The following is a 9,189-nucleotide window of genomic DNA, read 5'->3' as shown; positions in this document are numbered from 1 at the left end:
TATTGAAAATACTTCTATCCTTAAATGTTGCCTTCTGGTCTCAATCACTTCTTTTGTTTCTAGTCTCAGAGAATAGCTGATCTGCCTTCTCTCACCATGGTTAGAAGATGGGGTTGATTTATAACAGGATGAAGGTTTCACCTTTATCTGGGCCACTGGACTTTTGGTATGTCACTTCTAATAGATGAGAGCATCAGGGTTATTTAAAATCTAAAGATCCTGTGGTGACCCCGGATCATTTCTGTGGGTTTGCAACTGGTCTAACTGGTTAGGTGCTTTCAGCTTAATTACTTCCGTTGGGGTATCATGAAACCCTCCTGGGAACTTCTGATCTGAACTTTCCCAAAGCCAGGATTCAACCATAGCAAAAATCCTCGATGATGTGGTACGTGCCTGTAATTGTAGCACTTGGTAGGTAGAGGCGGGCATAGTAGGTGCTCAAGATTATCTCAGTGACTTCCAGTCCTGCCTGGGCTGCATGAGGCCCTGTCTCCAAGAACCCAAACCCAAACCAAACCAAAATAGCAGGGCTAGACCCAGTGGTGGGGGGGACATGCCTTCACTCCCAGCACTCTTTCAATCCTGGTAAATCGCTTTGAGTTCGAGGCCAGCCTGGTCTACAGAGTGAGTTCCAGGACAGCCAGGGCTACACAGAGAAACCCTGTCTTGAAAAACAAACAAACAAACAAATACAGGGCTTGAGCATTTACCAGGCCTACACAGAAAAACCTTGCCTTGAAAACCAATAAATATGCTAATAACAGTTCTATGATATTAGTGAAAGTGTTAACATGCTTATTTAATATTTTGTTCAAAGAAATTACAAGAATTAATTATAGCAGTGGTTATATTTGCTAAGCATGAAATTGTATGTTAAAAAAAAAAAGAAAAAACAATAAATACTGAATGAATGCAGGGTGAGAGATGTAGCTCTGGAAAGCACTTACCTGGATGTATAAGGTCCTGAATTTAGGCTCCAGTGTGCAAAACCAAAAATAAGCAGCCAGGTGGTGGTGCATGGAGTCTACAGTCTTGGCAGGCAGAGACAGAGTGAGACAGAGATAATTCATGGCCAGCATGGTCTATACAATGAGTTCAAGGCCAGCCAAGCTTATAAAGTGAGACTTTCCTAACAAACGCTTCAAAACGACAGACAACAGCAAAACTCTTGGAGTGCGGTCTGTGTGTGGAACTTGCATATAGGTACGTCATCTCTCCAGTAGCGAGTGCTTGCCTGTGCCTTTTGCTGTCCTTTTTTATTAAAGACTTAGGTGATCTGTGAAGCCTAAAAAGTCATGCAACCTGACCTTGGGAGAAGTCTGCATACGTAAGTGGACTCATACACCCCGTGACGTTTGTCTGTGTTGATGCTTTCTTCCCCTTTGTCCTGACTGCACTGCACTCCCTTTGCTCACTGATTGGTTGGTTCTCACTGCTTCCACTTTTGCCTGTTATCAGTAACACTGCTGAGAACATTTACACACATGACTTTAAGTGTTCACGTTTTTTCCTGAGTAAATATTTAGGGTTGGAGTTGATGAGTCATGTGGCTGGTGTATGTTTTATTTAAAATTTATTTTTAGCCAAGTGGTAGTACACACCTTTAATCCCAGCAATTTGGGAGGCAGGGGCAGGTGGATCTTTGAGTTCAGGAACCAGCCTTGTCTACATCGTGAGTTCCAGAATAGCTAGGGCTCCACTGAAAAACTTTGTGTCTCAAAACACAAGAGCAGAGATTCAAGATTAATTTTTAATTATGTGTCTGTGTGTGTATGTGCACATGAGTGCAGGTACCCTCTCAGAGCTCAGTAGCTGGTTATCAGGTCCTGGAGCTGGAGGTAACAGATGATTGTCCACAGACATACATGCAGGCAGAAACACCTGTACACATAAAATAAAAAAGTAATCTTCCAATCAACAAATTATCGAATGAGTTGAATAGTTTCCAAAATAAGCAATATAAATGATTAATATGTTTTTTGTTTTTTGTTTTTTGTTTTTTTGAGATAGGGTTTCTCTGTGTAGCCCTGGCTGTCCTGGAACTCACTTTGTAGACCAGGCTGGCCTCGAACTCAGAAATCNGACCAGGCTGGCCTCGAACTCAGAAATCCACCTGCCTCTGCCTCCCGAGTGCTGGGATTAAAGGCGTGCACCACCATGCCCGGCTCAGTATTTTTTTTTTTAAATGTTCAACATCCATAGCCATCGGGGAAATGCAAATTGAAAGCATATTAAGTAATATACAATATATGTAATTTTAAAAGTAAAGGAAAAACAAACCACATCAAGCAGTTCATGATGGCACTTCCTTTAATGCCAGCACTTGGGCGGTAGAGGCAGGCATTATGATACATGTTCAAGGCCAGCCTGGTCTAAATAGTGAGACCTTGCCAAAATAAAAAGAGGCCATCAGATTTCCTAGAACCAGAGTTAGACAGTTGTGAGCAGCCATGTAAGTTCTGAAAATAGAATCTGGGACTTCTGGAAAGCAGTCAGTATTATTCACCAGTGAACCATTGGTCCAGCCCAGGCTGCCTTTTAACGTGCTATGTAGCTGAGGATGCCCTGAAGCCTCTGCCTTTGCCTTTGCCTCCCTGGTACTGAGGTGTGCTTGCCACGCCTGCTTTTCCAAGCCTGGCTCTTCATCTTATCCCCTCATGCTTTCAGTTCCTATATCAGGATCTTTGATTTGTGCTCAGGGTGATTGAAAGATCTATTTCATTCTCCCATATGTGGATATCCACTTTCCACCAACACCGTTTGTTAAGGATGCTGTCTTTGATGCAATGTGTATTTTTGACAATCTATCAAAAATTGGGTAGTTGTCAGGCATGGCGGCTCATGCCCTTAGTCCCAGCATTTATTGGGTATAGACAAGTGGATCTCTGTGAGTTTGAGTACAACCTCGTCTACATAGCAAGTTTCAGGACAGCCAGGACTAGCCTGTCTCAAAATAAGTAACCAGTGGGTTTCTCCTGCTCCAGGAGGATTTCTCTCAAAATGTCCTGGTCCTCTCTCTTCCCAAGACTCCCAGAGCCTCACCTGCTGGGGTGCGACTGAGCCTGGGTTTCTTCCTAGGTCTTCAATTCTGTGGAAGCAGCGTTTCTACCTGGGCTAGGTGAGAAGTCATGAAGCACCCGCCGCCTGGCAGCTGTCCTGAGATGGCTGAGGGTGAAGCTGAGCCACACAGAGCAGATAGCCAAGAATCTGCCAGCACCCTGTGAGGTCACCTTCATGCTGGTGCTTTTTCACTTCAGCTAACTTAAGCCACTAACTGACAGGAAAGTATTGATAGAATACACAGAACCTAGTGTTCGTCAAAGTGCAGAGAATAGAATCACATCTCAGGTGATTGTTAAAAATACTGCTACTGTGGTTGAGGAGATGGCTCCGGTTAAGAACACTGGCTGTTTTCCCAGAGGACCAAGATTCCGTTCCCAGCACCCAGATGATGGTTCCCAACAGAATTCCAATTCCAGGGGATCTTCTGAGGCACCAGGCACACATGTACACAGGCAAAACACCCATGCACATAATTTTTAAAAATTACTACTTTGGCCCCACATTAATTGATGCAGGTTTTTTTCCATTCCCCCCCCCACCCCCCACTTCATCCCCAACCCCATCTTAGAGACAAGGTTTCTCTGTGTATCTCTGGCTGTCCTGGAACTCAGTTATAGACAAAGCTAGCTTCAGACTCAGATCTGCTTGCCTCTGCCTTTCAAGTGTTGGGATTAAAGGTGTGTACCGTCAATGCTATGAACCAAGGAGTCATTGATGCTACACAGACTGTAACTGCAGAGTTCATTCACAACAGTTGTCCAGCTACACTATGCTGATGTAGCCATAGATCCTGGAAAGGTCCAGACTGACAAGTGCTCAGTCGCACCCCAGCAGGTGAGGCTCTGGGAGTCTTGGGAAGAGAGAGGAGTGGCTGGCCTCAAGGCAGACCAGGACATTTTGAGAGATCCTCCTGGAGCAGGAGAAACTTCAGCCAAGATTGGAAGTAAATAAACCTAGTAGATTGTAAAGGAATCCCTGCACACACTTGCCACAGTCGCTTGAACTATGAGTACCAACTGTGCCTTTACAGTTCTCATTTAACCTGGATTTCTGTTTTAACTGCTATTGATGGTTATTGTTATAACTTCAAATAACCTATTAATCTTTTTGTCTGTTTTTGAGACAGGGTCTCTTCTATGTAGCCCTTTTCTACTTCCTTTGTAGGGCAGGCTGGCCTCAAACTCAGAGCACCTTGCTTCTTGCTTCCTGAATGCTGTGCTTACAGATGCGTGTCAGCACTATCCTTGCTTAGGGATTCTTTACAGCATCCTGAGGAAGCACCTTGGCTCCTTTGCTGAGTTTCTTTTCCTGTTTGTCTTTTTTTCAGTTGGATATTGCCTCCTATCTGCTAGTAGCTGAATGTTTCTGTTTTACCAACTCTTCCTTAAAAAATTATTTTTGCTATTTTGTCATCTTTTCTTGTTGTTGTTGTTTGTTTTTCGAGACAGGGTTTCTCTGTATAGCCCTGGCTGTCCTAGAACTCACTTTGCAGACCAGGCTGGCCTGGTCAGAAATCCACCTGCCTCTGCCTCCCGAGTGCTGGGATTAAAGGCATGCGCCACCATGCCTGGCTGAGGATTTTCTCATGTGGGTGTTTACTGGTCTGTCAGACCATCACATACAGAGAAATATGCTGCTTCAAGTTATGAAGACATGAGAGCGTCTTCCGAGCAAGTGATTTGTCTCCCTTAGATGTTTCTGTTGTGACAGACGTTCCAAGTATTGCAGCTATGGCAGGACCCAGATAAGCCAAGATATGGCCACAGAGAATCCAGACTGATGGTGTGAGAACAGCCCAGTCACTGGGGCATTCCTCCAAACAGGAAATGAGAGGGCAGCTCCCAGGGCTAGAGGGCGAGCCTTACGAGGGGTGGGGGAGCTTCTGGGGACACTGAAGGTGACTAGAACCTGTGGGAGCAGGGCTCCAGTTCTCTGAGAGAATCTTGGTAACTGGGGAAACTCTAGTCAGCATTTAAATGTCCTATAAGGCTCACTAACCCCTTCCTTCCCTCCCTCCCTTTTTCCTCATTCCCTTCTCCCTTTTAAAAATTTTACCTTAAAAATAAAATGAAAGGACATGCTTCTTCAAACTCAATGTAGACATCCATTTACACATCACCAGTCAAGGTCTATACTGAAGGTGTTTTCTTCTCCCATTACTTGGAACTCATGAGGGAGGGGGTTTTGCTGCTTGAGAAAGCTAAGGAAGAGAATTCAAATAGTAGTCATGCCCAGGGGGCCATACTTAGGAAACCAAGACTGCCTTTGAAATCCCACTCGCCAATTTCAAAAGAACTTGTTTTACTGAAATTCATCTTTCCCAATGTCACTGTGTTTCTTTAAAACTTCTCAAAGAGGGTTGGTGAGATGGCTCATTAGGTCATGGTGTTTACTGCTAAGCCTGATGATTTGAGCTTGATCCCTGAAAGAAGAGACCTTCACAGTATTGTTCCTCTGACCTCTACACGTATGTGGCAGGCACCCAACACATGTAAACAAAACAAACTTCAAAACATCTAGGAAATTGATTTTTTATATTTTTAAAAAGATCTTACAAAATTATCTTTATGTGCATCAGCGTTTTGCCTACATGCATGTATGTCTGTGTGAGGGTGTCAGATCTTGGAGTTACAGATAGCCGTGAGCTGCCATGTGGGTGGTGGGATTTGAACCTGGGTTATCTAGAAAGCAGTCAGGGCTCTTAATCACTGAGCCATTACTCCAGCCCTGAGTTTTTCTATATATTTTTAAAAATTATTGCCTTAGTTAGGGTTTTACTGCTGTGAACAGACACCATAACCAAGGCAACTCTTATAAGGACAACATTTATTTGGGGCTGGCTTACAGGTTCAGAGGTTCAGTCCATTATTATCATCAAGGTGGGCACATGGCAGCATCCAGGCAGGCATGGTGCAGGCAGAGCTGAGAATTCTACATCTTCATCTGAAGATTGCTAGCAGAAGACTCACTTCCAGTCAGCTAGAGTGAGGGTCTTAAAACCCATACACACAGTGATACACCTACTACAACAGGGCCACACCTTCTACTAGTACCATTTCCTGGGCCAAACATATTCAAACCATCACAAGTGTTTTCAAAATTTTTTACTTTTATGTTGCCACTTTTCTATTGCTGTGATAAACTATTATGGCCAAGAGATCTTATAAAACAGAGTTTCATTCCCCTTACAGAGGTTAGAGGCTGTGATGGCAGAGCAAAGGCATGACTAAAGGCAGTTAGAACAGGTGCTGAGTGCTCACAACCCGATTGACAAGCACAAGGCAGAGTGAGCTAACAGGATGATGACAGTCTTTTGAAACCTCAAAGCCTGCTTCCAGTGACAAACCTCCTTCAGCAAGGCCACCATCCCAGCCCTTCCCAAACACTTCCAACAACTGGGGACCAAGTATTCAGTATATGAGCCAATGGGGCACATTCTCACTCAAAGTTTGTCTCTCTGTCCCTCCTCCCTCCCCCACCCCTCCCTCTTTCCCAGTCCCTCTTCCCTATTTCAGCTGAGTGCTAGAATTACAGGCATAAGCCACCATGCCAGGCTTGATTTGTGAAGCCTATTTTCCCAGATGAGTTCTCCATATATCATTGATCTACACACAGTCTACCATGAATATGTTCTCTGTGGAATACAATGTGAGCATGGAATATTCCATTAGGGCTTCTCAAGAATGAAAGCATTTTTTTTTTTTTTTGCATATCTGGATTTCAAAAACTGGTTTGCCACTTACAAGCTGTCTCCCATACCATCACAAGCTATCTCCCATACCATCTTGGTTGGAAGAGTTGGTGGAAAGGCGGGTGAGCTGGCTCATCACAGTGATGTCTCCAGTTCACAGTGAACACTATGACACCTCAAGGTCAAAGTGTTTCTCTAATTCACTACCATTGTTGTGGCTCATTTTCACACACACTATTTTGTATTATTTAATGACATATGTCAGGTAGTGTTCTAAGGACTTTAAACATTAGCTCATTTAGTTCTTATGGCCAAATAGTTCACTTTTACAGTCGAGGAAACAAAGTATTGGATGTTTAAGATTGATCTCACAATTGCAGTTAAGTTACAGAAAAGGACAAACATAACCCTTTGTTTGCTTGTTCGAGACGGGGTCTCTCTAATATATCGTCCTCGATGTGCTGAAACTCTTGGTATAGACCAAGCTAATCATCCTCCTGCCTTCTGAGTGCTGGGGTTAATGGCAGGTGCCACTACCTGGGCTCAGATGTAACATTTTAAGTAAGGTGGGCATGGTGACTCGCCCATAGTTCAACCACTTGGGAGACTAAGGCAAAAGGATTGCTGTAAGTCTAAGGCCAGCCTGGGCTACACATTGAGTTTTGGTTCAGAGTGAAACCCTTTCTCAAAAAAAAAAAAAAAAAAGCCCACAAAAATAAAACCAAACCCATTTTCTGTACGTGCAAAGGTAGCATAGCACAGTTTCAAAAACAGGATAAGGAAAACAGATTAGGGCATGGCGTGGCTGGCAGATTTCCAAGCTCAGGGCTAGCTTTTAATAACAGCTGTAGTCTGTGGCAGACCTGGAGACAGGATTGAGGCTTCCCACAGAGAAGGCAGTTTTAAGTCATGCTCCAAGTGAGTTTATGCTCCTCCGTCACTCACCTGAGCAATGGCGTTTAGTGGTCTGTCTTCTCCCTCCCCTTTCTTTTCATGATAAGAGTTCTATTGTGTTGCTGGGGCTGGCCATAAGCTTGCTATGTAGCCCAAGTTGTTCTCGAACTCACAATACTCTATCTAGTTTCAGCCTTGTGAGCATCGTTGGGAGGACAGGTGTAGATCATGATGTCCAGTTAAGCTAGTGTTCTGTAACAAGTTTGTTGGTTTTATTTTGTCTGTGGGTTAGTTAGCTGCTGGTTCTGCTTGCTTATTTGGGCTTGGTGAGATTCACCCCTGTGTCTGTAGCTCTGACTACCTGATTAATCTGTGCTATGTAAGGATCTGAGCAGGTATAACTGGACTCTCACTAGGCTCTGCTACCGCCCCCCCCCCTTTCTCTCTCTGGCAGACTAGATTGGGCTTGTTCTCTGGCAGTGCTGGGGTGCTCTTACCACTTAGGAGGCATGGGCAGAGGGGTCACTAGTTCAAGACCAGCCTGGGCTACACAGCCCATCACTTTGTAGTTCAGGATGATTTTGCGCATCTGGGACTCCTGCCTCCACCTCCTGAGTGCTAGGATTACAGCCACCACTCCCAGCTTTATTGGAGCCATTTCATAATCACTACAGCACAGAAGTCAAACTCCAAACTTACAAGGGTGCTGGGAGGCCCCAGGTGACTGAGTCTAAAGACCCAGCAGTGCTTTGTGACTTGGAAGCAGCCCACGCTGAAACTGCTGCTGCATGTGTCTCTTACTTTACATGCTGGGCTGGAAGAAGTTCCAGTATTAGTGTTTGTGCTACTCTAACAAGATGCCCGAGGCTGGGAAATTTACAAAGAAGAAGAAAACTTTCCTTACAGTTCTTAGAGCGTGGGAAGTCTAGATCAAGGCATCAGTAGATTTGGTGTTCAGTGGGCACTTGTCTGGCCCATGAATGGCATCTTGTTGCTGCCGCATCAAAAGTGAGCTAACACTTTTCTGAAAAGCCCTACCTTCTAATGCCTTCTTAATTGGGTCTCAACATAGCAGTATTGGAGTAACACCAGATGGTGGGAAGTAACATCAGATGGTGGGAAGAGGCAAAGGAAGACTGTGAGGTGGAAGGCAGCAGGCAGCTCTCTTTCCTTATGCATGCTAGGCTCTGTTAGAGCCATATCCCATCTCTAGAACTATTATCTCTTTTTTTTATCGAAGCATCTCTTTTATAAGGTTATTAATATAGTTGGGCTGGACAAACGGCTCATCAGTGTTGATATTGATTGCATACTGCTCTCACAGGGACCCAAGTTTGTTCTTAGCACCCCCACATTGGGGTGGCTCACAGCCTTTTGGAACTCCATCTCCATGGGATTTTTCTAACCTCTCTGGTCTCTACAGGTACACACACACACACACACACACACACAGGGCAGTTAACCCACACAGACACACATAAACAAGTCTTTAAAAATATATTCTTCGTGAGATTATTCCTGAGCTAACACTTTTCTGAAAA

The sequence above is a fragment of the Mus caroli genome, chromosome 4 (genome assembly GCF_900094665.2).
Source record: "Mus caroli chromosome 4, CAROLI_EIJ_v1.1, whole genome shotgun sequence".
NCBI classification, from domain to species: Eukaryota; Metazoa; Chordata; class Mammalia; order Rodentia; family Muridae; genus Mus; species Mus caroli.
Note: the sequence above shows the minus strand (reverse complement) of the source record.